Source organism: Sarcophilus harrisii, chromosome 4 (assembly GCF_902635505.1).
Source record: "Sarcophilus harrisii chromosome 4, mSarHar1.11, whole genome shotgun sequence".
Taxonomy (NCBI): domain Eukaryota; kingdom Metazoa; phylum Chordata; class Mammalia; order Dasyuromorphia; family Dasyuridae; genus Sarcophilus; species Sarcophilus harrisii.
The window spans coordinates 242,808,739-242,825,397 of NC_045429.1; positions in this window are offsets into that span (position 1 = coordinate 242,808,739).

The window sequence follows — 16,659 nt, forward strand, 5'->3', positions numbered from 1 at the left end:
GACAAAAGGACAAAAATGTTCCAATTTCTACTGCCCTGAAGTTCATAAAAACTCTAGCAATTCTGAACAAAAAGGTTATAGATAGCCAGACAATCCCACTGAGGGATAAGTATGTTTTGATTGGAAGTGCTTTTCTAGGAGAAATTCTATGATGTATGCACATATAAAAGGAGAAGTGACATGCAAAACTTTCCAACCCAAGTCTAGAAGCGTTTTTCTGTGCTAATCTCCTTGGGGGAAAAATAACACAAGAATTTACAAGAAACTTTGTTTCTTTAAAATATGATAGCACAATGAAGTGGTAGGTTGAGTGGACTGAGTCAATATATATGTGTGCATCCAGAATATAGTACGTAATGGCTCTATGCCCTTGAATATATCACTTGGTATCTCACTCATTTTCAAATTATTAAAATAGAGGTGGGATTAGAGACCCTACTATGCTTAGCCATAAACTGAGGTAATTAAATAACAAAATTAGTCACCAGAGAACTACTAGCCACTGCTTAAAACTCAAAGGACTTGTCTAGGGCACTGCCAAGTCAAGTTTTATTAATTAACTCACAAAATTTTTGTGAGACCAGTTCTTTGAAAATTTTAAAAGATAATATTAGTGTGGCTTTGAAAAATCATGTTTTTTTATTTACACCTGAAAAATACCTTAAATCCACCTAGCACAAGTTTCTTATTTTATAGTTGAGGAAATTGAGGTTAAAGAAGGTTATGTAATTTGCTCAAGAGAGTAAGTAGTAGAAGGTTTATTTGAACTTAGGTTCTCTGACCACCTAGTTAATAAACTACACCTGGCCTGCTTTGATATTTAATATATAGTAATCATTCCCCAGCCATAAAAAAAACTACCCATTCCCATGCAAAGAGCATTTTTGTACATACATGCTTACACACATCTATAGTTATTCCAAGTTGTCATGAATGAGAGTTTAGGACTATGCACTAGTCAGAGGATAAGCTTCACTTCCATATACTAGGAAATTATAACTCAAACTGAATGACTTGCTTATGATCCCAAAGTTAGTAAATGTCAGAGATTGGTTTTAAAGTTAGGTCTCCTGATGAATAGTTCTTTCTCCATTCATTCCTCCCTACCATGCTTTCCTGTTAGAGAATTAGTGTATGTCAATATCTTAATAGGACTTAATGACTATGAGGAGATGGTGATAAGAAATCAGTACTCATACAAAAGGCCTTACAAACATGAATTCTAATGTTTCTACAAATGAACTTTCCATAGAAAATCATAGAACACAGCTTTTCCTGGGTAAAATTATACATCCTCACCCAAATCAAAGAGAGGAACTCTTCCTCATAGTGTGGATTAGCTTAAAAATGTGAAAATGTTAGCAAGGAATATGAACTTCTATAGTAATTAAACAAACTTTTTTTTCCTTCCTTTTTTATAAAGCTTTTTATTTTCAATACATATGTATGGATAATTTGACAACATTGACCCTTGTATAGTCTTGTGTTTCAGATTTTCTTCTTCCTCTCACACCCTTCCCCTAGATAGCAAGCAATGTAATATATGTTAAACATATAAACATTTTCTGAAGAGAACTATAAGGGATTTAAAAAAATTTATAGCTTTTTATTTACAAGTTTTATGCATGGGTAATTTTACAGCATCGACAATTGCCAAACCTTTTGTTCCAATTTTTCCCCTCCTACTCCCACCCTTTCCCCTAGATGGCAGGATGACCAATACATGTTAAATATATTAAAGTACAAATTAAACACAAAATAAGTATACATGACCGAGCCATTATTTTGCTGTACAAAAAGATGTGGACTCTGAAATATTGTACAATTAGCTTGTGAAGGAAATAAAAAATTCAGGTGAGCTAAAATATAGGGATTGGGAATTCAATGTAATGGTTCTTAGTCATCTCCCAGTGTTCTTTCACTGGGTATAGCTGATTCAGTTCATTTCTGCTCCATTAGAACTGATTTAGTTCATCTCATTGCTGAAGATGGCCAGGTTCATCATAATTAATCATCATATAGTATTGTGGGTAAAGTATATAGTGATCTCCTACTTCTGCTCATTTAACTCAGCATCAGTTTGTGTAAGTGTCTCCAGGGCTTTCTGAAATCATGCTGTTGTCATTTCTTACCGAACAATAATATTCCATAATATTCATTTACCACAATTTATTCAGCCATTCTCCAATTGATGGGCATCTATTCAGTTTCCAGTTTCTGGCCACTACAAAGAGGGCTGCCACAAACATTCATGCACATACAGATCCCTTTCCCTTCTTTATGATCTCTTTGGGATATAACCCAGTAGTAACACTGCTGGATCAAAGGGTATGCACAGTTTGATAACTTTGAGAATAGTTCCAAATTGCTTTCCAGAAAGGCTGGATGTATTCACAATTCCACCAACAATGTATTGGTGTCCCAGTTTTCCCACATCCCCTCCAATAATCATCATTATTTTTTCCTGTCATCTTAGCCAATCTGACAGGTGTGTAGTGGTATCTTAGAGTTGTCTTAATTTGCATTTCTCTGATTAATAATGACTTGGAGCATCTTTTCATATGGCTAGAAATAGTTTCAATTTCTTCTCCTGACAATTGTTCATACCCTTTGACCATTTATCAATTGGAGAATGGCTTGATTTTTTATAGAGTCAATTCTCTATATATTTTGGAAATGAGGCCTATATCACAACCTTTGACTGAAAAAATGTTTTCCCAGTTTATTGGTTCCCTTCTAATCTTGTCTGCATTAGTTTTGTTTGTACAAAAACTTTTCAATTTGATGTAATCAAAATTTTCTATTTTGTGATCAGTAATGATCTCTAGCTCTTCTTTGATCATAAATTCCTTCCTCTTTTACAGGTCTGAGAGGTAAACTATCCTGTATTCCTCTAATTTATTTATAATCTCATTCTTTATGCCTAGATCCTGAACCCACTTTGACCATATCTTGGTATATGGTGTTAAGTGTTGGTCAGTGCCTAGTTTCTGCAATACTAGTTTCCAAATTTCCCATCAATTTTTGTCAAACAGTGAGTTCTTATTCCAAAAGCTGAGGTCTTTGGTTTTGTCAAATGCTAGAGTATTAAGGTTATTGACTATTTTGTCCTTTGAACCTAACCTTACACTGATCAAGTAATGCTACTGCTTTATAATATAATTTTAGATCTTGTTCAGCTAGGCCACCTTCATTTGATTTTTTTTTTTTCATTAACGCCCTTGAAATTCTTGACCTTTTGTTTTTACATATTAACTTTGTTGTTATTTTTTCTAGGTCATTAAAATAGTTTTGGGGGAGTCTGGTATAGCGTTAAATAAATAAATTAGTTTAGGTAGTATTGTCATCTTTATTATATTTGCTCACCCTCTCCAAGAGCATTTAATATTTTTCCAGTTGGTTAGTGTGAAGATCGTGTATTTTTAAATCTGCAGGAGTCAGGAATTCAGGTTAGGGGAAAATCGTCAGTCTTTATTCTCAGTGAAGAAGGATCTGAGGTGGAAAAGAATCGGCGCTAGCAATGTGTGCAGCTGAGTCAAGAAGCTAGCTCAACCAGCAGCCACACACCAGCAGCTCGGAGTCTCCAACCCAGGCCCAATCTCTCCCAGCTTCTCTTCCTGTCTCTCTCTCTGCCTCCACCCACCAAAATCGTCATTTCCTATACAACACATCAGGACTTGCACAGAGAGTGGGCAGGGACCATTCTTTATCCAATCATGTATATTAATAGAGTATAGCCCAATTACTATTTAGCCTCACGTACTTGGGACCTCAGTGCATCAACTCAAACCTCAGCCCATTACAGGTTAGATCGGACTTTATTAGTGTGAAAAATGATTTGTAGTTTTGCTCATAAAGTTTCTGATTTTCCCTTGGCAGATAGATTCCTAAGTATTTTATACTGTCAGTAGTTACTTTAAATGGAATTTCTCTTTGTAACTCTGACTGCTGGATTTTGTTAGTGATATATAAGAATGCTGATTACTTAATGTGGATTTATTTTGTATCCTGCAACTTTGCTACAGTTGTGGATTATTTCTAATAAATGTTTAATAGAATCTCTGGGGTTCTCTAAGTATACCATTATATCATCAGCAAAGGGTGATAATTTGGTTTCCTCATTGGCTACACTAATTCCTTTAATCTCTTTCTCAACTTTTATTGCCAAAGCTAGCATTTCTAACATAATATTGAATATTAAGATAGTGGGAAATCTTGTTTCATCCTGATCTTATTGGGAATGGTTGCAATTGTTCCCCATTACATATGATGCTTACTGATGGTTTTAAATAGATGCTAATGATTATTTTAAGGAAAAGTCCATTTATTCCTATATTCTCAAGTGTTTTTAATAGGAATGGATGTTGGATTTTGTCAAATGTTTTTTCTGCATCTATTGAGATGATCATATGGCTTTTGTTAATTTGGTTATTATCATGGCCACTTATACTGATAGTTTTCCTAATATTGAACCAACCCTGCATTCCTGGCATAAATCCTACTTGATTGTGGTGTATTATCTTTTTGCTAATATCTTATTTAAGATTTTAGCATCAATATTCATCAGGGATATTGGTCTATAATTTTCTTTCTCTGTTTTCAGCCTACCTGGTTTAGGTATCAATACCATGTCTGTGTCATAAAAGGAATTTGGTAGGACTCCTTCATTCCCTATTTTTTCAAATAGTTTATATAGCATTGGGGCTAATTGTTCTTTAAATGTTTGGTAGAATTCACATGTAAATCCATCTGGTCCTGGGGATTTTTTCTTAGGAAGTTGATTAACAGCTTGTTCTGTATCTTTTTTTTCTGAAATGAGACTATTCAAGCAATTTACTTCTTCCTCTGTTAATCTGGGAAGCCTATATTTTTGGAGGTAGTCACCCATTTCACTTAGGTTATCAAATTTATTGCCATAAAGTTGGGCAAAGTAACTCATTATTTCTCTAATTTCCTCTTCATTGGTGGAAAGTTATCCCTTTTCATCTTTAAGACTACTAATTTGGTTTTCCTCTCTCCTTTTTCTAATCAGATTTACCAAAGGCTAATCTATTTTCTTGCTTTTTTCATAAAACCAATTCTTAGTTTTATTTATTAGTTCAATTTTTTTTTACTTTCAATATTATTAATTTCTCCTTTTAATTTTAATTTCAAATTTAGTATTTGATTGGGGTTTTTTATTTTGGTCTTTTTTCTAACTTTTTTTAGTTGCAAACCCAATTCATTGATCTTCTTTTTCTCTATCTTATTCAAGTAACCCTCTAAGGATATAAACTTTCCTCTTATTACCACTTTGGCTGCATCCCACAAATTTTAGTATGATGTCTCATCGTTGCCATTATCTTGAGTGAAATTATTTATTGTGTCTATAATTTGCTTTTTCACCCAATCATTCTTTAAGATGAGATTATTTAGTTTCCAATTATTTTTTTGGTCTATTTACCCCTAACTTTTTGTTGAATGTAGTTTTTATTGCATCATGATCTGAAAAGAAATCATTTACTATTTCTGCCTTCCTGCATTTAATTTTGAGGTCTTTATGTCCTAATATATGGTAAATTTTTATAGGTTTCATGAACTGCTGAGAAGAAAATATTCCTTTCTGTCTCCATTCAGTTGTCTCCAAAGATCTACCATATCTAATTTTTCTAATATTCTATTTACCTCTTTAATTTCTTTCTCATTTGTTTTATGGTTTGATTTGTCTTATTCTGAGAATTCAAGGTTGAGCTCTCCCACTATTACAGTTTTGCTGTCTTTATCTTGTTTTGCAACTCTCTTAACTTCTTCTTTAGGAAGTTAGACGCTATATCACTTGGTGCATATATTTTTGTTTAGTAGTGATATTGCTTCATTGTCTATGCTATCCTTCAGCAAGATATAGTCTCCTTCCTTATCTCTTTTAACTAAATCCCATGAAGAGCCAAAAGAAACTTATCATATCTGAGGGAATTTAGTGAGGGGGAGGAACATTGTGTGAATCCTGCTGTCATCAGAGTTGGCTCAAAGAGAAAATAATTGACATACTTGTTTTACAGAAAATTTTCTCTCACCTCATTAAAAAGCTGGAGAGAAAAAGGGAAAAGGAAAAGAATACTAAGGGAAGGATACAAGAAAGGGGAAGAGATTCAAAGGGGGAAGGGAGGGATCCTAGAGAGAGTGAATGGCGTGATACAAGTGGGGCACATAAGTTTAAACCTGGGAAAGATGCTATCCCTGCTTTTTTGACTTTACCTGAAGCATAGTAGATTCTGCTCCAGCCTTTTACCTTTACTCTGTATGTATCTCCCTGCTTTAAATGTGTTTCCTGTAAACAACATATTGTAGGGTTCTGACTTTTGATCCAGTCTGCTATCCGCCTCTGCTTTATGGGAAAGTTCATCCAATTCACATTTATGGTTAAAATGACTAATTCTGTATTTCCTATCATCTTATTATCCCCAGATTATGCTTTTCTTTTATTTGCCCTCCCAAATCCTCTTTCCCATAAAAGAATTATTCCCTGTTTAAAAGAAAAAAATTCTGATGATGCAGTAGAAAGATGTCTTTAGGCACTGACATTGAGCACAACTGTAACAGAAAACACATTTTGGAAGTGATGGTCACAGGAATGGATACTAGGACGGGATGTTGTTACCAGGCTCAACATATAGGAATTTAATGAAGTATTAATTTTATATTTGTCTCTTCTTTTCAAATGGAACTCATTATTGGAAAAGTAGGTCACCTTTATCTATTTAATATGCAGGGTCATCTTTTATGAATAAAGTTACTTCCCATATAAATTCATCTATTCTATAATCATCACATTGATTTTCCTAAAATACAGTTCTTATCATATGCCCCATACTTAATAAACGCAAGTGATATCATGACTCTTATAGAATTGAAACCTCCATATTATATGACAGCTCTTCACAATCTCCAGGCAAATTTCTTCATTATTTGAGCATTTCTTACTTTTCATGTCTACTGACATATCATTCCTCTCCATGCATTCTATACATCAGCCATATTGTTCTAACACTTCTTAATATAATATTCCATTGTTTTTGGCCTTTATTCTGGCTACATCATATGTTCAGAATGCTCTTTCTTCTAAACTATATCTCTTAGATTACCCTAAGTTCTTTTTCATTTTCTGTTTGTGTAAAATATTTTACATGAAATACTTATTAATTCCCCTCCTCTGGGTGTTAGTACCAATATTTTGAAAACATTCAATTTGCATATGCATATATATACATATATACATTAATTGTTTTATTTTTGTAGTTATATAAAATATATTAAAATATATATCAATATATTAATATTTCAATAAACATTTCTTCATGAATGATGTTGAAAGAGAAAAAAAATTAGAAAAAAAGGAAGAAACCACTAGAAAGAAAAAAAAAAGCACAAAAAAGTGAACATAACATGTTGATTTACATTTAATCTCCACAGTTGTTTTTTTTTTTTTTTTCCCCTGGATGCAGATGGCATTCTCTATCCAAATTTCATTTGGTTTACCTTGGATCACTGAAATACTAAGAAGAACAAAGTATTTCATAGTTGATCATTGTACATTCTTGTTGTTACTATGTAGGGTGTATTTCTGGTTTTTCTTATTAAGCTGAGCATCAGCTAATTCTTTCCAGGCTTTTCTATAATCAGCTTATTTATAAATTTTATAGAACAATAACATTGCATTACCTTCATATACCACAAGTTATTCAGCCATTCCCTAACTGCTGAAAATCTACTCACTTTCAAGCTCTTTGCCATCACAGAAATAATTGCTACAAACATTTTTGCATATGTGTGTCCTTTTCCCTCCTCATGATTTCCTTGATATACAGACCCAGTAGTGGCACTGCTCAATTTTATATCCCTTTGAGATAATTTGAATTTTTTTCTCTGGAATGCTTGGATCATTTCACAACTCCAATAATGAATATGTCCCAGTTTTCCCATATCCCTTCCATCATTTAACATTATATTTTCCTGCCATCTTAACCAATCTGAGAGGTAGTACTTAAGAGTTATTTTACTTTGTATTTCTTTAATCAATAGTGACTTAGAACATTTTTTCATATGGTTATAGATAACTTTAATTTCATCATCTGAAAATTTTTCATTTTCTTTCACCATTTATGAATTGGGGAATTACTTTTATTCTAATAAATTTGACATAGTTCTTTCAATGTTTTAGAAATGAGACATTTGTCAAAAACACTACCTGAACTAAAATATAATTTTATAATTATAAAGCAGTGGTCACTAAAAACATTTGGTATTGGCTAAGAAATAGTTGATCAGTGGAATAGGTGAGGTTCAGAGACCAAAATAGCCAATAAGTATAGCAATCAAGTGTTTGACAAACCCAAAAGACCCCAACTTTTGGGATAAGAATTCACTATTTGACAAAAACTGCTGGGGATATTGGAAATTAGTATGGCACAAACTAGGCGTTGACTCACACTTAACACCATACACCAAGATTAAAATGGGTTCCTGATCTAGGCATAAAGAATGAGATTATGAATAAAATTACCTCTCAGACCTGTGGAGGAGGAATTTGTGACAAAAGGAGAACTAGAGATCATTATTGATCACAAAATAGAAAATTTTGATTATATGAAGTTAAAAAGCTTTTATACAAACAAAACTAATGCAGACAAGATTAGAAGGGATGCAATAAACTGGAAAAATAATTTTACAGTTAAGGGTTCTGATAAAGGCCACATTTCCAACATATATAGAGTATTGACTAATTTATAAGAAATCAAGCCATTCTCCAATTGATAAATGGTCAAAGGATATGAACAGACATTTTTTTTTCTTTCTTTCTTTTTTATTTATTTAATAGCCTTTTATTTACAGGTTATATGTATGGGTAACTTTACAGCATTAACAATTGCCAAACCTCTTGTTCCAATTTTTCACCTCTTACCCCACACCACCTCCCCCAGATGGCAGGATGACCAGTAGATGTTAAATATATTAAAATATAAATTAGATACACAATAAGTATACATGACCAAACTGTTATTTGAACAATTTTTGAATGAAGAAATTGAAACTATTTCTAGTCATATGAAAAGGTGTTCCAAATTATTATTGATCAGAGAAATGAAAATTAAGACAACTCTGAGATACCACCACACCTCTCTGATTGACGAAGATGACAAATTTTGGAGGGGATGTGGGAAAACTGGGGCACTGATACATTGTTGGTGGAGTTGCAAATTCATCCAGCCATTCTAGAGAGCAATTTGGAACTATACTTAAAAAGTTATCAAACTGTGACTCCCCTTTTATCCAGCAGTGTTACTACTGGGCTCATATCCCAAAGAGGTATTAAAGAAGGGAAAGCAGCCCACCTGTGCAAAATCTGTTTGTGGCAGCCCTGTTTGTAGTGGCTTAGAAAGTGGAAATTGAATAGATGACTAACAATTGGAAAATGGCTGAATAAATTGTGATATATAAATCTTATGGAATATTATTTTTCTATAAGAAATGACCAGGAGGATGACTACAGAGAGGTTTGGAGAGACTGACATGAACTGATGCTAAGTGAAATGAGCAAGAACCAGGAGATCATTATACACTTCAACAACAATACTATATGAGGTTAAAGTTTGATGGATGTGTCAACAATGAAAGATCCAAATTGGTCCCAATTGATCAATAATGAACAGAAACAGCTACACCCAGCTAAAGAACACTGGGAAAGGAGTGTGGACCCCAAGATAACATTTCCACTCTATTATTGTTTGCTTACATGGTTGTTTTTCTTCTCAGGTTATTTTACCTTATTTCTAAATCTAATTTTTCTTGTGCAGAAGACAACTATATAAATATGTATGTATGTATATATATATATATAATATATATATATAATATTTATCACATACTTTAACATATTTAGCATGTATGGGACTACCTGCTATCTAGGGGAGGGTGGAGGGAAGGAGGGGAAAAGTTGGACCAGAAGTTTTTGAAAAGGCCAATGTTGAAAAATTACCCATGCATATGTTTTTTCAATAAAATCCTATAATAAAAAAATACATTACCTGTAATTCCACCCTTCTCCCAGCTTTGTACTTCCCTTTTAATCTTGTTTCTGTTGGTTTTGTTTGTGCAAAACTCATTCAATTTAATGTAATCAAAGTGTCAATTTTGCATTTTATAATGTTCTCTAGTTCTCCCTTTGTCATAAATTTCTCCATTCTCTGAAGATTTCAAAGGTAAATTATTCCTTGCTCTCCTAATTTGCTTATGGCATTCTTCTTTATGTCCAAATCATATACCTATTTTGACCTTGTTTTGGTATGGGTGTGAGATGTAGGTCTTTGCTGAATTTCTGCCATATTATTTTCCTGTTTTCTCTTCAAGTTTTGTCAAATACTGAGTTCTTATCCCAGAAACTGAAGTTTGGGGGTTTAATCACATACCAGATTACTATAGTCATTGTTTATTGTGTCACATGTATCTAACCTACTCCACTCTATTTCTTAGCCAGTATCAAATTGTTTTGATAGCTACTATTTTATAATAGAGTTTTAGGTTTGGTACTGCCAGGCCATAATCCTTTGTATTTTTTTAAATTAATTTCCTCGATATTCTTGACCTTTTGTTCTTCCAGATGAATTTTGTTTTTTTTTTCTAGCTTTATAAAATAACTTTTGGCAGTTTGATTGGTATAGATATGCATGTATTATTATTACATCTGTGATCTTCCCATTAGTATATAAGATTAAAGATTAAAAGTGACATGAGCTATTTCATTTTTCTTCTTATATTCTCAGACTTTAGCACAATTCCTGAAACATAACTGTTTATAATTAGTGCTTACTAATTGACTCAAGAATATCCAGTGAACAAAGATGATATGATTGGTAATCTGATGATCTCTGTAATGGGAAGGAATTTGCAACAAAAGCATTAGTAAAATTTTTATTTATATTTTATTTATGAAATGCATTAAATTTAAAAATATTTTCTCTTACAAACATTTGAAATAGCAAACATTGCAATATTATGTCTATTTTGGGAGCAAAATTTATGATTTTATAGTGTAGAAAGCATATGTTATAGAATGCTCTAATTAACTCAGATTAGCAACTTAAGTTTTCTGGCTTTGGTTTGAGCACTAAAGGATTATGATGACCATAAAGGATTTGTAAGAGGCAAGACTGAAACAGTATGAAAAATCAGTTTTGTGAATGTGCATTTTTAATAAATTTAAAAGCAGTTTAAAATTTTATTCTATAGTAAAACACCAACATTTAGAACTGCTGATAGAAGTGCAGTATTTTTCTTCACTTAGAATTCTAAAATATTGGAAATGTAAGGGATCTCAATTGGTTCAACTTAACAGAATTAGGAAGAAATCTAAAGAAATCCTATATCATTTAAAATAAGTGGTCATTAAACTTCAACTTGAACACATTCAATGAATGAATTATTACTACCTCTTGGAGTTGTATGTATCTTTTAGGGGGGCATGGTTGTCAGAACTAAACAATGAAATATGAAGTACTTTAATGTACTTTTATGTACTTTAAGTACATAATCCCAATTGTGTGAGTATTCTTTTCATCACACTGTAAGCCATATATAGTTTCATATCTAATCTAATTCAATTTTCCAAAATGTTTTCCTAGACAATGAGGTGGTACGGAGTAAAGAGTGATGATCCTGGAGTCAGGGAGGAGCTTGAATATTACCTCAAATATTTGGAATCTCTGTGACCCTGGACAAGGTGAATTAATATTTGCCTTTTAATAATAATAATAATAATAATCATATAAATCACCTTGTATTTTGTGAAGATAAGACACAATTATATTTAAGTGATGGTTAAAATTAAAAGTAGTATATAAATGTTATTATTTATCATCATCATCAAAGAAGACATCTTTTTTACAGAGGTCACTTTTGCCAATATACTAAAGGATATCCTCAGTCTTTTAATATGTTACCTACCAGTTTGAACCATAAATAACATTGTTTATTTATCCTTATTTTCTGCTCATGTATATCCTTATGTCGCTTATTTGTTACACATAGGTGATTGTTAGAAATATACTGTAGCTTTATTTTGTCCATCATGAAATTTTGTTCATGTATAATTCTGATTCTTGAAAGATGCTATTCTAATATTCCCAGCCAGTAATATCATTAATTAATTAATTATTAATGTTCTTTATATTTGTTTTAAATATGTTCCATTCAGTTTTCACATCTTATACCCAATTCTGCTTTCTAGGATCTTGCAAAGAAAGAATATCCCCTTGTAACATGAGACAGCCCTTCAAAAATTTGATGATAGATGCTATTTCTTTCCTTAGCCTTATCTTCACCAAGCTAAAATGTCCAAGTTCCTTTCATCAATCATTATCTAGCATTGTTTCCAGTCTCTTTGCTGTACTGGATCATCACCTCTGATATTGCTCAAGCTTGTCAACGTCCTTCCTTAAATATGACATCTTTAACTACATGCAATATATTATATGTCTTCTGACAAAGTCATAAATAAAAGCTTTGATACTTATTACCCATTTGACCTTAGGTAAGTCACTTTACCTCTTGACACTATAATTTTCTCATCTATAACATGACTAAATGATCTCTAAGGGCTCTTCCAAGTCTAAACTCAATGAATTATGATCATCAAGATAAAATCTGTCAAACATTAGTTAAAATCCATGTATAATATACTTTCATCATTTCAGAGCCATTGGCACAGTAAGCCCATTTTTTAAAAAAAAGGAAGAATTCAAGTTTAGCAGGTTTGCTCTTCATGAATCAACACTGTCTTATAGCATAGTCATTTAAAAATGTTTCTAAACCATTTAAAAAATGCTAATATATTCTACTCCTTGGTATTGGCATCAGGTTAACTCATTTTTTGAATTTGTTGAAGTGATTTTCTGTTTCAGAAATGAATTATCTTTTTTTCATTCAAAGCTCTTAATATTATGATTCCTATCCATTTTTTTTATCTTTTTAGACATTATTCTAGCCATATTGGCCTATGTTGTTTCTCAAGCACACTGCTTCATCTTCCACTTCAGAGCCTTTGTAATGAATATCTCTCATTCTTGGAAAGCTCTCTCTCAACTTATTTCTTCCTATTGGAATTTCTGGTTTCCATTATTTTAAGGGTTATCTTCTAAAGTGGGCCTTTCTTCAGTTCTCCCACATGTTAATTCCTTTCCTTTTAAAGCTATCTTGTGTCTACACAGACAAAAACTTATATAAACACACATCGTTGTCTATATATGTTGTCTTTCAAATACACACTATCTCAATTATTAAAATTTAAACTTCTTGGCAATATAGCACATTTGATTTTTATTTTTCTATTCCCAGCACTCAGTATGGTACTTGTCACATAGTAAACACTTAATAGCTTATTGATTCCCCTTTATTCTAGAAATATTTTTGGTGTTGAAAATCTTAGATTAAGAGCTGGAAGTAATCTTAAAGTTTATTAATATAAAATTCTCTTCTCAAGATGAGGAAAATGAAGTCTAAAAGGATTAACTGACTTGTCCAAATCATACTTTCCAAGTTTCAGGTTATCTCATCAAATAAGAAACTTTGTCCTCTTTGTTATGCTCTAAAGGCCTAGAAATCATTATGAATAACATCCTTACAAATTATATTAGGATACTCAGATGTTACCAGTCTGGGTCATTTTACAAACATTTTTAGTATTAGGTATTCATTATGTCTTCACATAATTTTAATTTCTTCTCTTGAAAACTTTGTTGCTGCTGCGGCTGATGTTGTTGTGTGTGTATGTTTGGTTCATGCTATAACTCTGTTCTTTTCCATCTGAAAATCATGCTTCATGAGACAACCTGGACAAAATAGAAGTTTGGTGGTGATGGTGTCATTTTTGTAATCTGATTTCAGCTCAGCCAACCCAAAGCAAAAGTATTTCCCTTCTTTTTCTCTTAACATACAGAATATTTTTTGTTAGCTTCCATATTACTGATGTTTTTCTTTGAACAGGCAACTGTTTTTTTTTTGCTTCATCTTTAATGCCATGTCATTTCTTTCATTCTTTATAAATGTTCATTTGATACATGAACTCTAGAGCCCCCAGATGAAATGCATTGACCCCTTTAGGGATCTTAGTTCCTCTTTTCCATTAATAATGCCTATCATATTTGTGTCTTCAAAGTTTCATTCAGCTTTCAATGAAAGTACTTCAACATTTCAAAAAAAATCCAGTTTTTTTCATGTGAATACTCTTTTTAAGTAGACACAGAGTATATGTCCTCTATTACTTTTGACATGAAATATATATATATATATATATAATTGAAAATGGGTGAGCTGAAGTGAAAAGATCTGAATTCAAATTTATTCTTTGATAATGATCTTTTTGTTCTTAGGTATATAATTAATATCTTTAGCCTTCAAGTTTCTTTGCTTTACAATGTATAAATGAGAATAAATTCTATCTAATCTTTCTCCCTATTCTAGACCTATTACTCTATTTCTATCTCATTTAAGTTTTTCAAGAGAAGCTTTTATTTTTAATTTTAAATTTTAAATTCTGTATTTAATAGTGACAATTGATAAATATTTACTAAGAATCTACTATTGGTAGAACTGGATATACAAATAAGGGTAAAAGAGTTATTATTCTCAAAGAACTTATGGTCTAATGAGAGATAACATACAAATAAATATATGTAAACAGATATAATAGATGTGTGTGTGTGTGTTTGTGTTTGCTAAATTGTCAAGTATCAGCAAAAGGAAAATAGTATTAAGAGGGACTGGGAAAAGTTTTTTTGTAAAAGGTGAAATTTGAAATAGGACTTGAATCAAATCATGAAAATCAAGAAGCAGAGTTGAAGAGGGAATGTATTCCATAAGCGGCGAAAATACAAGGAATTTGGAGATGGAGTGTTTTGTTAAAGAAAGGTTAAGAAGGTGTTTTGAAAGGAAAGGTAGATGTAAGAAGACTTTAAGTTTGGTGGGAAGATTATGAAAGGCTATGGAAACTACAGTGTCCATACTATGGACACTACAATATATTATATTTCCTGATCAGACATGTGCTTCGTTCATGTAGGTCATTTAGACAGCAAACTACAATATTGATTAGAGCAAGAAGTGACCTCCTTAAAGTAGACCCACAAGAAAGCTCCTGTGATAGCACTCATTCCTGAGTATAGGTGAAGATATAAATTTTTCAGATGAGGACACTAATGCTTTTAGAAAAGACAACTGATATGTTCAATTTTATACAAGTATTTTAAGTGATTCAAGAGTTGAATTTGGGTCATATGATTCCAGTGCTAGTACAAAATTAAGAAAAAAATTAAGGGGTAAGAGCCAAGATAGTGGAGCTTAGACAGACCTTTGTGTGAGCTCTTCCCTCAGATCAACACCAGATCACCAAATCACACCTTTGAACTGGTTTTGGCATAACAGAACCCACAAATATTTGGAGTGGAATAAATTTCCAGCAGAAGGTATTTTGTAAGAACTTCAGAAAGGATCTGTCTCAATCAGGCAGTGTGTGTGTGTGTGGGGGGGGGGAGAGGAGTTGAAGGCCAGCAGAGTGCAGTGCAGTGCAGTGCAAAAAGACCTAGGGTGGAGAGGCTTCTTCACTTTGGGGGAGTGGAGTGGTTTTTCATAGACAAGTTAGAGCAGCATTTATTACTCTGTAATGGTTCAGAAGTCAGTGGAGGGGGGGGGGGGGGGGGAGCCAAGATGGCAGAGAAGGCACATGCGACTTTGACTTTCTAAGCTCTTCTCTTACCCTCTTTATCAATATTATATCGAGCCTCAAAAATAATCTTGATTGGTACAATTTGTAAAGATAAGAAGTATAACAACTCACCAGCAGAAGAAAATCTGCAGTCTCGCCAAAAAAGGTTGGTTCCGGGGCTAGGTGGGGGAGATCAGCGTAGACTGGGAGAGAAATTAGGTTCCGAGGAGAGCCTCAAACCGAAAGTGAAAGCACAGATCACAGCACAAGCTCACAGCCCCAACCCACAGTACAGGGCTTTTCCTTGGGGCAGTTGCGAACCTGCAAGGCAGGAGGGGGCCGCCCAGGTTATTAATCCGCAGTTGGGCTCAACGGGCCATAACTTTCCAGGGTCGGGGCACGGCAGAGACATTGGGCAGAGACCCTGGCAGGGTCCCGGTAGAATAGAGGTTTGCAGTCAGCTGCTTTAAACCCCACAAGAGGCTCTGGACTGGGGCAGTACACTTTCAACCCCTTAGTCTCTGGCCGGGCTGCTAACCCACAGCCTAACTAGGCAGTTCAATAGTCGGCCAGTGCTGAATCTACCTACTGTTGGGGAAGGAAAACCTCACTCAGGCACTCCCTGGAGCCAGGGAAGCTGGTAACCCCTTGCGTAGGAGACATCCCTAAGGCTTAAAACATGAATAAAAAGATGAAAAGAAAATCGACACTCTATGCAGAAAAAGAGCAGGTCACAAACCTGAAGGGCCAGCAAATACAAAAATGCACCAGACTTCCTTTTTACATGATGGTCCTTTAGAAGAGACCATTAAAAGTCTCAAAGAGTTAGAAGATAAAAGGGAAAGGGAAGAAGGACAAAGGAAAAAACTTCCTGAAATACAAATTGGAAAAAGTAAAAAAATCTGGGAAAGTAAATTGTGGTTGGAAAA